A 16,753-nucleotide genomic window follows, 5' to 3' on the forward strand; every position below is an offset into this window, starting at 1 on the left:
AACTCTGAACTTCTCCAATTCAAGAATCCTCTGTGACTCTAATAGACAGGCCTAGCACTTAGCCTGCAGAAACACATCTCAGAATTGAAATTTGAAATTGAGTCATTGAGAGAATTGAATGAGGCTGTGCGCACCTGTTATCCTGGCACTTCGGGATGGGGGGAGGATCTACGGTTCAAGATCATCCTCGGCAGTACAGTGAGATTGAGGCCGCCCCACATTATATAAGATCCTGTTTCAGTGTAAGTTCCTGAATAGTAGCTTGTGTTCCTTGACCTCACTAAAGAGCATTCCCTCAAGGACATCATCCCACTGAGCTTGGTGGGGGCTGCAGGAAGCCTGAGGCTATGCAGCCCAGCTGAGTGCTCTAGTGCATGTGGTACTTATTGATCTGACTTCAGAGCTCGGGTATTGGGTCTTCCACCCTTGGGCTGGAGTCTCATCAGTTCAGTTGCCAGCCATTAATGGCTTTCAAATATAAACTGGCTCGTGTCAATCATGCCCTCATGCCAGGCAATGCTGAGTGAGAAATGGATTACAGGTTCTGCTGCTCTAGCTGGCGGTTCTCCCAAAGGAACCAAAGTAGTTGGTTCAGAGCACTCAGTTGCATAATATAATCCAGGCCAAAGTCTTCATTAAAAAACTTGACTGGAACCCAAGTCTCTTTTGAGGACCCAAAATGCTGTCAAGTCTCCATGGTCCATACGTTTTCCTGAACTAGAAAGTGCATTTCAAGGGTTGGAGAAATGACTTGGCAATTAAGAGCACATACTGTTCTTACAGGCAACTACCCTTCGGTTCAGAGCACCATTAATGGCTAACAATCACCGTAACTCCATCTCCAGGGAGTCTCATGCCCTCTTCTGTCCTCCAGGAGCACCAGCAAACACATGTGTGCTCGCATAAGCCTGCACACATACAGGTATATACATAATTAAAAATAAATAAGTGTTTAAAGAAATATATTTTGATTACAAATCAGACTAGCTCAAGCTCTATGGCCTTTGGGCACAGTGTCCCCAGGATACAGTGCAAGAGGATGAAATGATCAACGTAGTTGTCTTCTTTAAAGAAAACATTAGCTAAGCTGGGAATACATCTACTGCATGAGGTTGCTGTTTGCCTAAGGAATTCTTCCTCTGTCTTAAAAAGGCAATTGCAGGACTGAAATAAAATTAATAAAAAGAAAAAACAAGACTTCTGAGGAGCTAGAATGGGAGACTAAAGAATTCAGGGCCAGGCTTGGGTGCACAGCAACTTCCAGCCCAGCCTGGAACCTTTTCCCAAATCTTACAATTCAGAACTATGCTGTATGCTAATTACCTTGACTGGATCATTGCAGACTGTAAATATGTGTCAAATGTCACACTTGACTCCACAAATTTGTCCAATTACCATGTACCAATTACCATTTTTTAAAGAGCTACTTGTTTTGTAGGGAAGAAAGGAGTCTGTGAGTGTGTATATCATTTGTAAAACTTGTCATTTATACATTCTGTAGGAGGTTATCAATAAAGCTCTTCCATGGTAAAATCTGAAGGTTTATGAGCAGAAGCAACTTAAATATTTCATCTCTTTTTGCCTCTGGACTTGCTTTAAATTTACATTCCTTTCCACCAGCATTATCTTAGCTGAAAGAAGAGCATTGTACGTGTTTTGTAGTAGTTTGGTGTTCTGACTTGAAAAGTCATTATTTTCCCAAACTTAGAAATACCAGAATTTTATTGGCCAATCAATAATCTCCTTTCCCTCCTCTCCCTCCCCCTTCCTCTCCTTGCCCCTCTTCTTTCTAATCTTAGAAAAGATTCTTTTTAGTCTAAGGGGGAAATGTCTTAGCTCTGCAAACATCGGTCGGATTCCTGTTCCATGTCTATCGATGATCAGAGTTAGATGTTGTCAGTTTGAACTCTATTGGTGTGCATTTACACGCACATAGTTTAAATGTTTATTTTTGTATGCATGACTGTTTTGACTGTACGATGCAAGTGGGCTACATGCATGCAGTGCCCAAGGAAGCTAGATAAGGGCATCCACTCCTCTGGAAGCTGGAGTTGTAAACAGTTGTAAACGGCCATGTAGGTGCTGGGAGCTGAACCTGGGTCCTTTGCAAGAGAAGAATGCATGTGTTTTGTGTGTGTGTGTGTGTGTGTGTGTGTGTGTGTGTGTGTTGGGTGCAGGGGGCCATACATGAGTGCTCAATTGCTGAGCCATCTTGTCAGCCTGTGTTCTCAGATTTTACCCATATCTGCATTATGGAGTTAGCTCAAATGTGACTCTTTGTTAGAACATGGAAGCCACAGCTAGAAAGTGGATTCTGCTGTTTCATGATGAGTGCACTCTTAAGTTCCTAAACAACATAGAGATAGAAAAAACTTGGTAACTCATGGGAAGCCTGGAGTATGCCAAATAAAAACTAGCACATATCCTACGACTTTACTATCTGTCATGTTCCAAAAACCTTCCTTGCTTTGAGCAGCGTAAAGCTCTCAGGAGGGAAATGCAGGACAGGATTTGTGGGGGCTTCTCCTTCTGGGATGTGCATTCTATAAGATGAAAGCTGAACTTTCCCAAACTCCTGGATGCTGCCCAGCCCATCTGTCCTCCAGGAAGCTCTTTCTTTCTGCTTAGCAGACGATTGCTTGTGAACAGGTGAAGGTTAAGGAGGAAGCGCTGTACAGGCAGGAGCATGTTATGTTGTGGGGAGGTAGATGGGGGCTAAGCCGTATTTGTGGTGCACATTTTGAAGATAATATTCACAGGCTCACACTTGTAGAGTATCATCAATAAGGACACACTCTGAATCCAAATGATCCTTACCCTAGCTCATGCGATTCTTCTGACGCTCACAGCTTAGGACAGTACTTGGGATTAACAGGGCAAGCCATATTGCTTGAGTTAGAATGTTCTGTCATAGGAGCAGAGTGAAGACCTGAAAGTCCTCATTCAGGCTCCAGTTTGCTTTTTAGGGGATGCTATAACTGCCCAGAAAAACGGGTAGAGACATAGACTGAATGGTATTAGGGCCTTCATGAAAGAAATAAAAAAATTTCCCAAGTTCGTGAAACATTCTATTTGTGGACTTTTCTGTAGTTTCTTAAGTGGAAACACTATATAGAAGAAGAGTAACAAACAAAAATAAGCCAAAACCCACTAGTTCAGCTCATTGCAACAACAGAACCAGGATCTCTCAATTACAATTTGTATATCAGGTGAAGACTAGACCCGTGGCAACCTAAGAATTGGTTAATGCTTAAAACAGGAGAAATCAAACAAAAGCAAAACTACCCATAAGGAGAGAAAAATTTCAGGGCTGATTTCTTTGGTTTCAAAATATATACTTTTAAAAATATTATTTTTTATTTCTGTGTGTAGTTTAAGAGTTAGTGTGTGCGTGCAATGCCCAGAGAGGCCAGAAGAGGGCATAACTCCCTGGAACTGGAGTTACAGAGAGCTGCAACGGCTGTCTGGGTGTTGGGACTCTGTGTAAGAGCAGGAAGGGCTCTTACTCCCAGTTATCTCTGAGCCCTCAACTTGTACATCATTGGGTGCTTAGGTATTGATTCTCCATCTTATAACACACAGTTCTCTTTAGAAAATTCCTTAAAGCTCCTGAGTTCTTTGTAACCTTAGAAAACTCATTATGTAGCATAGGTTAGTCCCAGATTCTTCCTGGTTCTAAGTCTTAACCTTGTGATGCGATTTGTTTAACGTGAATCTCCAGATCAATTCTGGGAGACTCTACCTTTGACAATGAAGACTCCTCGTGCAGAAACACAGCGTCTGACCTAACCTTGGCCACTGCAGCTAGTCAGAGGTGTGTCGCATAGGAACATAGAAAGTGTTTCCTATGTTGGCACTCACGTTAAAAACAAAAAGTAGAAACAAGAAAAGATATTTTGGTAGATGTTGACAGTGTGATCCCAGATCTCCATAATCTCAGAGCTTGAGAGGCTGAGACAAGAAGATCCTGAGTTTCAGGGCAGCCTGGGCTACGCAATAAAATCTTCTCAAGGGAAACCAAATCAGGCGAGGTTTTAACTTTGAAAATAGAGCCTTTTATAAATTGATAAGACATTAGTACATTATTAATTGGGAATACAGGAGCCACATATTTTGAGGGCAAAGTTGAAAAGCTTGGCTGGTACAGCTGAAAATCGAGCCAGGCAATTAAGAGTCAGTTCTTTTTCAAAGTTCTGGAGACAAGTCTGCAGGGGAAGGGAGTCCAAGAGGCAGGGCATCCAGTTTTAAGTGGAGTGGGAGGAGAGGTGGGAGGTGTTGGGGGTGATGTTTGTAGTTTCCTCCCAGTTCCTGGCTCACTGCAGTGCCGGTCCAGGCGATTAGAGTGGAAAGAAGACCCTTTGACCTTTCCAGGCTCCTGAAAATGTGTCAAATGACCAGTGTCCGTCCACAAGCACATTTCGATATGTGGAATACAAAGCTTATGTGAGAGAATTTCTTGCTCAGTTGTACTTCCCGAAAAATAGTACCAATGGAAGATTCCATGTTCCCTGGTAAATACAGTGTCTGGGAACAAACGAGGGACTCAAGCAGGCTGCATGCAGCTTTGTGTTAAATTCTAGAGGTGGTGATTCCGGCTCTGTCTTGCCTACATGTTGTTTTTCTTAACCAATTACTTCTGGAAGCCTGACCTAAATCCTTTGTTTATTTAGTCTGATGTGTGTGTGTGTGTGTGTGTGTGTGTGTGTGTGTCTATGTGTGTTGTATGCCTGTATGTTTTTAAATTGCTTGCCTAAATGCCTATGGAAGCTAGAATATAGCCCTAGATTCCCTAAAACTGGAGCTGTAGATGGTGTGAGCCACTGTATAGATACAGGAAATTGAACCTGGATCCTCTGACAGAGCAGCCAGTGCTCTTAACGCCTAAACCATTTCTTAAATCCTCTTGGTTTCTTTCTAGATTGTGTGCCAGAAGGAAGAGAAGGGCTCTTGGAGAATGGTCTGATTTGGCTGTCCTTGCCCTTTACTATCCTTAGTGCTGAACCCAGGACTTGCTCTTCCAAGCAGCATCAGCATCATTAGCTCACCGCTCCATCACAGAGGGTGGACCTCACAGATCCCAGCATCATTAGCTCACCNCTCCATCACAGAGGGTGGACCTCACAGATCCCAGCATCATTAGCTCACCGCTCCATCACAGAGGGTGGACCTCACAGGTCCCAGCATCATTAGCTCACCACTCCATCACAGAGGGTGGACCTCACAGATCCCAGCATCATTAGCTCACTGCTCTGCCACAGGGGGTGGACCTCACAGATCCATCTATGCAGTTACTTCAAATCCCTCATGGCCCAAACTACCTTTCTCCTTCCACCCCTCCCATCTCTATTTCCCCTGCCTTTGGAAATGCTGAGTAGAGCACAGGCCGAGATAGAAGGAATGATGGAGTGACGGAGACAACTCATTCTTACATTGTGGGTCTAGTCCTTGAGTGCACCTGTCCACTTCCCATGGTTCCTAGTCATCCAATAATGGATATGCTGTGATATATTAATATATGTGGAAGGCTTCATTCACAACATTCTAAGGTAAGTACCACTGTATCCATCTTACAGACACAAAACTAACAATGGTTTGTTCCCCTGTTCAAGGCTGCATAGCCAAGTGATATCATCTCTGGATTAGAACACGGGCTTAGACTATCCAGATCTACAGCCATAGTTGGTATTTTAAGTGACAGAAGGGCAAGTCATAGGTGTAACTCCTGTCAGAGTCATCAAGGGATGTTGAAATAAATGGGAATTTTTTACCTAACGATCTTGACTTGGGACAATAATTTCACATTTTGATTACAAGTGTTGTTTCCCCTAAGGACTCTTAAAATAAAATCAATTGAGTTTCATGCTTGTTCCTCCTTTGTAATGGATGGATGAGGAGGAAGCGCTAAGAGTTGGCTCACGGCTCTGAAGGAGGTTACTAGAGAGCTCCTTCAGTGTCTGAGTGTCTCTGTGAGTTGGTGAACACACTCTGTGGAGACGAATGTAAAACAGGCTAATCCCTGTCACCTCACCTGAAGAGCCAACAAGGTAAAAGAAGCAAACCACCAAAGCAGGATATAATAAAGCAATTATACTAGGTACGATGTATAACTCACCAGCCAAGGACCAGCATCGAGAGAAGGAAGGCTCCCATCAGTGTGGCTGGATGGGGCCTTTGGGAGAATGTAGAGAGCAGGCTAAAACTCTGAAAGATGAGTAAGTAGAGAGGGGTGAGTGAAATGCTCCTTTTCGTATGCAGGCTTATGAATGTAGAACCGGAAAGAACCACATGGCCTTAGAGTGTAGCTCAGTGGGGAGCACTTGCTAAGCACACTCCTAGGCCCCCAGATGAGCATCATACATGATAGGAGCTCACTTCCCACTCAACAGGGTTGCAAATGATTAGGACGAAGAGACTTATGTGTGGACACTGACCTGGTCACTGTAGTTGGGGTCAGGACACAGCTTTCGCTATTGTGGGATGGGGTGGGAATATGGCTGGAAAACTGAGGCTAACTATCAGTGGGCCAGCATGTGAAGGTGTAGTTCAGTGGAGGAATACCTGGCTTTCTGTGCCTGAGGCCTCAATTGCCAGCACATTCACAGAGGGAAATGGAGACAAAGAGGAGACTGTTTCGACAGCCCACATGTAAGAGAATCATTGCACTGGGGCAGTAGCTGCAGGCCAGATGTGGGAGATATATTAAAGGAAGGACTCTTAGGATTTGATGACAGATTGGCTGTAGGGAAGAGGGGAAGAGTGAAATGTTGGGATGGAGGGAAGAGGCTGAGAGGGGCTCACATGCTCCTCCTTCCTCCCCAGCATATTGGATTGAATTGAAAATATTTTTAAACAGGAAACATTTTCAGGCAATTTTTTTCCCCTGCAAAATACCTTCTTTTGACTTTTTTCACAGATCTTACATAAAGGTGATTTAATCATATGGACTCATATTTAATTTTACACAAGAGCCTCTTTGTCCCAATGTCAATAATGACAAAAATACAAATATGTAGATCAGCATATAAAGCTGAAATCCCCTTAAATTCCTTCTGGCTATGCAGTTTTGCGTGAAAAAAAAAAAAAAAAAAAGAACCAGATGTCCTGACTGGAACCATTGGGTGGCCTGATTCACATGGCAAGGGCTGGGGACATCAAATATTATACACAACTCAGTATTGGAAATTCTCCTTTGAGGACTGAAAGAACAGAAGTTTCAAACCCCAAACCTTATTCTATGTGTAGGGAGTTAGGAAAAGTGTCACACTTGCCACTTGGCTAAACCATGACAATAGACATGGTTACAACAATCTGTTTGATGGCCCATTAAGTTCTCCAGATGGAAATAGAATACAGACACTCACTTTAGTGTCTTGATGGAGGTCCCCATTCAATCTGTCAGGACCCTAATAAATTATTTTCGTAACCCTCATCATAAAAGTGAATTTTGTAACTTTCATGAATGAAGCTTTCCATTCACATCTCAGAAATGTCACCTTGATTCAAACCTAGGACACAGCTACAGGGCACACAGAACCTCACCCCACTCAGGTTCTTTCCCTGAGAGGGACCCCTGTGTGTTCAGACTCTCCTACAGCTGTTAGACCACTGATGGGAATTTCACGTGTTAGCATCCTAGTGTTGTCAGGAAGAAGAGACCAAATGTCACACTGAGGGATGTGGAAGTCACCACAAATAAGTCAGTGTTTGCCAGCTGGTCCGGGTAGATCCAGATTTTGATAAGAAATGGAGATTGGCCTGTGGGCACTATCTTTTAAGTTAGCATTTTCTGTTCATTGAGTTATTTTACATTGCTTTGTTAGGGAGACAGAAACATTAAGTTTGTGTCTTCAAGGTGTGAGTTTACTATGTTCCAACACTCAGTATCTAGTTTGTGATCTGCTGTCTTGGACAGGTGAATCTTTGGGATGGTTGTAGGGAGTCTCCCACATTATCTACTTTCTGAGCAGCCAACTTGGGCATCAGTCTCCAGGCATAGGCTCCTGGGGCCCATGTGGGGCTTCCATTCATAAGCAGAACTCTGTCCTTGCCTTTGTTAGAATACCACTGTGGGGGACATCTCCTTGGGTGAAAGCCAGTCCAACAGCAGGGCTTTATGTTGTCCCCAAATAAAGCTACAATGGTACCAAATGGCCTTGTCAGTAAGCCCTGAACTTGCTCCATGCAGTAAGGAGCTCCCGTCCTGATATGGTGGGAGACATCAGTCTCCCTTTCCCTATTCACTTTTGAAACTTCAGTTCCACAGCAAAACTAGTATGGAATGAACGGAATTCCAAATGGCGTCAGTTTATGAACTAAGTCCTATTTCACTTTGGTTATGTAATATTGGGACTCAGATAATGCTCAGCGTCACTGGTGGGAGAATGCTTCTCGCTGAAGATGTTCAAACCTTGGCCAGGACATTCTGAAAAAACAAACAGCTCAGCACCATGTTGGGATACTGGTTTTGTCTTAACTTTTTTTTTTTTTTTTTTTTTAAAATGAGCTTTTAAAGTCAGCTGTATGATTACAAAAATGCAAGACTGAAACCTGAAACCTAATGTTAGAGACCTTAAGTCAAACCAGAGTCCCAGGCATTCATCCTGTTGCTCTATCTATTACATAGCTCCTACTTGCAAACTTCCCAGATGTAGTGTTGTGTACAAAAATCTCTCACCTGCAAAGAGTTAGGACCGGGTTGGATTTCTCTACCCAGTTTGCAATCCCTGTAGGGCCAGGTTCTTCCATAGCGCAGGTATATGGTTTCTCAGAAAGAGAGTCAGTCTCTGAATGCAGCCAAAGAAGTAACCCAGACTCACCCATCTTGCTCAAACACTTGAAAAATAAAAATACCTTTTTAATCCCTCAGAAAATAGGCACCAATTTGAAAGTCTTTTTTTTTTTTTGACATAAGATGTTGCATGTAATGTCCCTTGTTATATTCCATTCAATTAAATCCTGGTGGGTGATTTTGGCAGAGCAGTTAGCCACACATCAGATGACAACTCACTTACTGTTGCTCGGCACCCAGATGACCATTAATTTCCAATGACTAACTCGTAATTAAAATCTTTTTGTTTATTTGTTTATAGCTGGGGCTGAACATCTATTTACATTTAATTAACACAGTTTAAAGCCTATAAATGCAGCGACTTTAATGATCCATCCCAGATATGCTACTTTAGTTTTTCCTGACTTGTAAAACTCACACACAGATCTGCAAGTGAATTACATCCATCTGCTCCCCCGCAGCTGCAACTGGGCTACGTTAGAGAGCCATTTCCCCCTACCTCCCCTCTTTGCTTGGCTTCCAGCTCTAAGTATTTTTGTTTCAGGGACGACCCAAAGACTGCACCGACGGGAGCCAGCCCTTTTCTCCTAAGGAGTTCCCAGACTTAGTCTCCAGAAATGATTAAAAACCACTCTTGCTCCATCCCAGATCGACGCAATCTACCTTACACAAATTCGGTTAACAAAGCGTTTCCGACTCCGCCGGCTGGTCATAGACCCTTAGAAGAATCTTTTCTTATTGAGAAGGAGAACGCAACAGCTTTAAAGTGAACTCTTTAATGGTGAGAGCTAAAATAAACGCTTTCTTGGCCTTGCCCATCCTTGATGAGCAGTCTACACCTACTCTTCTGCGCCTATAACGGGAACCTCAAGGCACCCGAGCTCCCGAAGACAGTATCTTCGTTACACCTTCAAAAGCAACGCAGGAGAAGCTTTAGCGCTACAAAGACAGCGGAGCCAGAGCTACGTGCACTGTTATCTGTCAGCCGTACAATAGCAGCATTGATGGAACGGCGAGGACCGGCTTTGACAAGTGTGCTGGGCTAGCATTACATTCCAAACTACGGCGAGAGAGAGGGGAGAGAGGGAGAGAGCGAGGGAGGGGAGAGGAGAGGAGAGGAGAGGAGAGGAGAGGAGAGGAGAGAGGAGAGGAGAGAGAGAGAGAGAGAATATGAATTGAATTGATTTGGTGTCTTTTTACTTTACCTGAAAATACTGCGTTTCTTGTGGCTGTTGCAAATGAATTCCTTCTCCTCTTTCCCAAAGCCAAGTACTTGGATTTGCCTGCAACTCTCACTTGGAGAAGACCACACAGCTCCAGCAGGGCAGCCTTCCTTCTCTTAATCCCCACTCGAATGTGATGACACACACTAACCCCAACCATCTGTTGAAACACGTCCTCAAGCACTCAGCACAGTGCTGTGTCAAGACAGGCTGCCCAATCCAATTGCTGAGGCTGAGAGTCTCGTACGGATTGGAGGCGGAGGGCTGGGCAGGGACGGGGAGGTCGGAGAACTGCCCAGCCAAGTAACCTGAGATTTTCGGAGAGAAAGGACTGCTACAAAAAGAGGAGTGGGAGGTGCAGCGGGGAAGGTAGAGCGAATGAATTATTCTGGTGGCCAGTTGTGCGTTACTTTTCACAAGTCTCTGTGCTCCTGGGTGGGTGGAGGGGATTCTCGGTGGGATGCCCAGGAACACTAAAAATCTTTTACAGCTAATCTATTGAGGGCCATGTCCTCAGCAAGCCGCTCCCCCCATCGCCCCACGGGAGATAAAAGATTCTTCTTGTCATGCTGATAAAGTGTTAAATGTGGGAGTAGTTTGCACTGAAATGTGACATCTACATTTTGAAATCTAAACTCCTGCCTCCCTTTGATTGGGGGCGGCCGCCTCCAACATTCCTGAAAAGGCTTGGGGGTTGGTGTCGCAGCTTTGAGCCGAAACTTCTTTTTCTCACTGGGCTCTTCACGTGTCTCCCAGGCTAAACCAGAGACGGTCAATGAAAACCATTTCACTCTACTTCTCTAAAGCAACTCACGCTTTCCTAGATAAAGGTGGCTTTTAATCACTTTCTACATCCACAGTCATCCCGGAATTACAGCTCCTGGTACTAGAAGGCTACACTCTGCCAGTAATTGTTTTTTATTGGTTTCTAGTTAATTGTGCTTATTACGTCCAAGTAGCTCAAGCATCTCATTAACAATTTTGCTTTGCAATATTTTCAGTTTGGGGTTGTTTAAATACGTCCTTCTTGTGTACTTTTTTCAAAATGCAGTTTTTCTGAATTGTATTTATAAAAGTATTTACATTAATAACCTGATTCAGAAAAGTGTTAGATTTTTTCATATATAAGAAGATATTGAGAAATAAATTCATTACTTAAAAAAATCTTATCCTTTCAAAAATTCAATCAGACATCCAAGGAATTTGGATAATCTTAAAGAGTAAAGAGGAATTTTAAATACCACCTACTGCCTAACTGTGCCTGTTGGAAGCGAACATTTAAATATTACACCTTTTGAGGTTTGTGATGAGAAAACCAATCACGTATGGAGTGGGGGAGGGTGGGGGAGAGGTTTAAACTTCCCCAAAGCCTAAAAAGATCCAGATAGGTAGCTGGTATTTGGCATATCAATGTCATAAAAATATTTTTTTCGGTAACAAGCAACATTGGCTGATTGGCTTCGTTGTTGTGGTTGTTGTTGTTTTGCATATTTCTGTGATGTTACATAAGGATGTTTACAGTTCCTTCTGGTGCAAGTTTCCGAAGCACCGAGGAGAGGAGCGAGTTACTGTGGAGTGGTCTCTCCCCTACTGGGTCATCAGGAGAAGGCGAGAGGAATGGGGAGGTGGGAGCTTTGACTTCATTTGCTTATTCTCTTCCCAGAGTGATAATGAGGTGTCTGCTTTACTCGGTGTCACAAATTCACTAAGCTACCCCTGACTCCCCAGCACCCATGTCCAGAAACATAAGCACCACAGACATTGTCAACAACGCGATTGGCAGGACAGGCCTAAGGCTTCCCTGGGGACCATAAAATTTTAATAGTGCCAATTACTGTCGAGCAATTTTATTCTGTCTTGTTTTTGGAGGAGTGGGTAGTAGTTAATCCACCAGACCTCAGTCTGGAACTCTGCATTGCCTCAACTGTGTAGATGGAAAAGACCCCGGAGACATTATTAAGCCAGTTTGCAATCTCTTAAACTGTAAGTTGAGTTACAAAAGTAAAACTTAAGAAACTGTAAAGGTGTTAAATCAATATGTTTCATCCACCCTGTGCCTGTAACTTCTCTTCATGGGACATTTCCCTGGGGGTCGTCTCTGACTTACATTATTGTTTGAAATGCTTTTCAGTGCGAACGTTTCAGTCTACACTCCACTGTAGACCTTTTCATTAAATTTCAACTATTACTTCTCTTTTCTTGATCATTTCAGCCATTCATCCCACTTAAAACTTGTTTTAAAATGAAAATTACAAGGCTGCCACAGACCCTGGCCCATGCTTGTCCTGTGTTCTGCATAGTGGCGGGGCGTGCCACCTTTCAGGTGGACTGTAAAACTAGTCCACAAAGATGCATTTTTTTTTTTTTCTTGTTCTGAAATGTTGTTGATAGGGAAAATCAGCTCAAGCCCAAGCCTGAGGCTGGTGCGGCGGGCTCCGGTCCCAGCTCCCCTCCCTCTGCAGCCTGTCTCTCTGCTCTGTGCTGGGTCGGTTTAGAAGTTAAGAAGTTTCCATTACTTCCCTTGCTTTCGCCTTGCCATCTGCAAACAGTTTATTTTTTTTAAGGGAAAAAGAGTGAAGTTGATTCTGCCTTGAAAGATCTAAACTTAAAATACATTGTATTTTAAAACAATGATATCCAGCGTTGTAAAGTCAGACGGAGCAGGATGGAAGAGCTCTTTGCGAAATGAATTGCTTCATCCTAGAAACTGAGGCAGGACGCTCCTAAAATGAAAGATTAATAGGTAACGGTGATATTGAAGAACGGCCCCTCCTATTCTGTTCCCACAGTTAAAATGTCCCTTTACTTATTAGCTCCAATTAGTTTCCATGGTAACCGACCAGCCCTTGTAAACCCAGCACTCCTTGCTTCACTCATCTTTGTCTAGACTGGGCTCTCCACCCTTCTTCCTCCACAGATGGTAGTTTAGCTCAGTCTGTATCTATAGCCATCTCTCTCACACACATGCAATTGGCACATGAGGGCCTACACTCACTTTTTTGCTAGCACAATGGTGGCCAAGGGAGAAGGGAAGTGGCTTTTAATCCCTCAGCTTCAGCAAATGCATCTGCTGCTGCATTAATGTTTGCCTCCTTTGCTTATTGTTTCTTCCCCTTCTTCTTCCATTATCAGCTGTTTGCTGCTCATAATTTCTTTTCAGGGAAACCAATACAGTATAATAAAAACCTCATTAAACAGAAACACCTATCAGAAAGCCCTACACTACCCCTTTTTGTTGAAAGAACCATTAAAGCAAAAAAGAAAAACCACTTGTTTGTCATGCTTCAGAAAAAGGGAACAAAGCCAGCATGAAGATTTACCAAGGGAAGGGGAGGGGAGAGGAGGGGAGGGGATGGGAGGGAATGGGAGGGGAGAGGAAAGGAGGAGAGGGGATGGGAGAGGAGAGGAGGAGAGGGGATGGCAGGGGAGAGGAGGGGAGAGGAGGGGAGGGGATGGGAGAGGAGGGGAGGGGACGGGAGGAGTCTGGTATGAGGATTTGGTGCACTCAAAGCATCCTGTGTCTTTTCCCCTGATGATGCCACTTGGCCAAGAATACCAACCCAGTAATCAGGGAGGCTGAGAGAGATGGCATGGGTATAGAGGGAGGTGACATCTGTGGAGCAGCTCAGCTCAGAGACAGTGCTGCAGGTGAGCCATGCAGCTATAGTCTAAAGAACCAGGTTGTGTGATGGGGCTGGGGGGTGGGTGTCAGTCAAGGAGAAGGAAAAGGTCTCGGACAATGCTTCCAACTGTGACAACTCAGCAAGCCAGTGATATTCCTAATTTATGTTTACTTGACTTCTTTAGACATAGCTCAGTTAAAAGTAAGCCTAACTTCTCACTAAGGCATCTGGAGAAATGGTTCAGCAGTAAGAGCACTGGCTGCTCTTGCAGAGGACCCGGATCCAGTTCCCAGCACCCCTATGGTGGCGTCCAACTTTATGAAACTCTGATTTCAAGGGATCTGATTCATCCTTCTGGCCTCACCAGCACCAGACACACATGTGGTGCGCATACATACATACAGGCAAATTATTCATAGACATAAAACTATATGAATAAAATAATAGTGTCTGTGTGTGTATGTGTGTGTGTGTGTGTGTGTGTGTGTGTGTGTGTGTGTATTTGTGCCTGAATGCCTGAGAGTATGAAGGTCAGAGGCAATTTTGTAGACTAAATTCTGTCCTTCCTTTTCCAAGAGTCAGACTCGGGTCATCAGCTTATGTAGCAAGTACCTTACTTGCTCTTGCCAGCTTCAAACTCAATTTTAATTTAGTGATTTTCAACAGATAATCACCTTTCTAAATTTAGAGAAACAGTTTAGCAGCCAAGCTTTTGTATTGGGCGTGTTTAATATTGTGGAGATCAGAATGGAAGCAGTATATTTCTACCTCTCCCACCATTTTTCTGACACTGGTTTTGACATAAAAAGAATAATTAGGAAATGTGGGTTGGAAAGATGTCCTAGTGAGCTTGATATGCCAACATGAAAACCTGGTATGATGGTTTCAATGAAATGATCCCCAAATATTTGCTCCCTATTTGGTAGAATTGTTTGGGAAGGATTCAGAGGTGTGGCCTTGTCAAAGGTCGGCGTGTTATGAGGGGAGGTCTTTGAGGTTTCAGAAGACGCATGCCAATCCTAGTGTTTCTCTCTGCCTCCCACTTGTGGGTCAAGACAAAAGCTCTCAGTTGTTCCTGCCTTGCCTTTGCTCTGCCATCATTGCCTCTAACTCTCTGAAACCCTAAGCCGAATTGAGCTCATCTTTGTAATTGCCTTGGTTATGGTGTTTTATCACAGTAATAGAAAAGTAACTAAGACACCAGGGTTTGATCTTCCCGAACCCATATAAGAATAGCTGGAGCCTGTAGCAGACACATATAATCCCAGCACCGGAAAGAGTCGGCAGGGGGCTCCCTGGGGGCTCCCTGGTTAGTAAGTCTAGCAAAATTGGTGAGCTCTGGTTGCAGTGAGAGTCCTATCTCATAAAGAGAGAGAGAGAGAGAGAGAGAGAGAGAGAGAGAGAGAGGAAGAAAGACAGACAGACAGACAGACACAGAAAGGAAGGATGAAAGGAAGGAAGGAAGGAAGGAAGGAGGGAGGGAGGGAGGGAGGGAGGGAGAGAGGGAGGGAAGAGAAAAGTAACAGAGGAAGATACCCAGTGTCAATGTCTGGCCTCCATATGTACATAAGCACATATGAATAATCAGAAATAAAATGTACCCAAATCCTATGCAATCTTTTCCCTTTCTCTTCTACCCTTCTCCCTACTTCTTACATTTCTGGGCATCAAATCCAGGCCTCAGCATCTGGGAAAGTGGTCTAACAATGAGCTTCACCACAAATATGGCCTTTAGGGACCAGGACAAGAGAAGTGTGAGTTGAGGGCTAGCCTGGACTACATAAAAATGGCAGGTCAGTCTGGTCTATATAATGACATCCTGGTTCAAAATAAAAGCAAAACAGAGTGTGGGGTTGGCTTCTGAGATCCCCTGTAATCTGAGCATCCGAAGCAGAGACACAGCGCATACCTGAAATGCTCCTTACATTGATGAAATCTTTGTTTTTGCTGAAAGCATTCCGTAAATTTTGTGTATTAAGCAAATGGCGAAGGACATGTAAAGTCTTGTGTCACTAGAGACATGTATAACAATTAGCCCGTTGTCATTTATCGCAACGTATCCACAGATGTACTTTAAGTCTTGCAACTAGAACAGCCTGCAGTTCTAAATCACACAAGACGGCCCAGCCTCTGGCATTCATTAATCTCCTTCAACTTAACTTTCCTGCCTTTTCCACATTAAGAAGAGAGAAGATGATTGCTTACCACGAAGTCACATGCTGTGAGACCAGCATTGGACTCAGCTTTGAAGTGGCTGTATGGTTTACTCTTGGTAGATCGTCCTCAAGCTAAGGGAGCTGTCACATCAAACTGTGAGGTTTTGCCTTTGTTTTCAAAGGCAGGATCTTTCTTTGTAGCCTTGGTTGGCTTGAAACTGGTTATGTAGACCAGGCTGTCCTAGAACTCACAGACCCCTTCTCTCCTGGAATTAAAGGCATATGCTACCATGCCTGGATACAGAGAAGGGTTTTATCAATGAAGCAAAACTTCTCCACCAGCACAGCCTAAAATAGACTGAAAAGTGAGTATAGATAAACTTTAAATTATTTGAGGAGGATGAGGTGGGGTGGAGAACTACTTAGGGAAGAGTGGCCCACACATGGGGTAATTTAGTCCAAAATGTTGGGTTCCATAGAATTATGGTAATACAACCCTAAATGTAATAGAAATCAATTTAAAATCCATATTTGTAGAAATTATTTGTTTTAGTTAGGGTTTTACTGCTGTGAACAAACACTAATAAGGCATGTTCTTATAAAAGGACAGCATTTAATTGGAACTGGATTATAGGTTCAGAAGTTCAGTCCAGTATCAACAAGGTGGGAACATGGCAACATCCAGGCAAGCATAGTACAGGAGGAGCTGAGAGTTCTACATCTACCACTTCCAGGCAGCTAGGTTGAGGGTATTTAAGCCCATCTCCACCGTAACACACCCACTCCGACAAGGTCACACCTATTCATAGTGCCTGGTGCAAGCATATACAAACCATCACAGTGGTGTTGGGGCCTTGGGATTTAGTTCCCATTAAAAGCAAAGTATTAAATGTGTGGGAGGTAATAATGAGATTTAAGAAATAGGATCCTGAGATTCGGTTATATTGATCTGCAGGTATGGCT

General features: G+C 43.6%; 1 protein-coding gene across 2 annotated transcripts in view; it reads right to left on the reverse strand.

Annotated features, from left to right (window-relative positions):
• The window catches only part of Sulf1 (sulfatase 1), a 163,119-nt gene extending 152,790 nt beyond the window's left edge, over nucleotides 1–10,329 (reverse strand). For both annotated transcript variants that reach the window (XM_021221956.1, XM_021221957.1), the window contains exon 1: nucleotides 9,994–10,329. The gene's annotated coding sequence lies outside the window, so the exon portion shown is untranslated. The remainder of the gene's footprint in view (nucleotides 1–9,993) is intronic.
• Between the last annotated feature and the right edge of the window lie 6,424 nt (nucleotides 10,330–16,753).

Source organism: Mus pahari, chromosome 22 (assembly GCF_900095145.1).
Source record: "Mus pahari chromosome 22, PAHARI_EIJ_v1.1, whole genome shotgun sequence".
NCBI classification, from domain to species: Eukaryota; Metazoa; Chordata; class Mammalia; order Rodentia; family Muridae; genus Mus; species Mus pahari.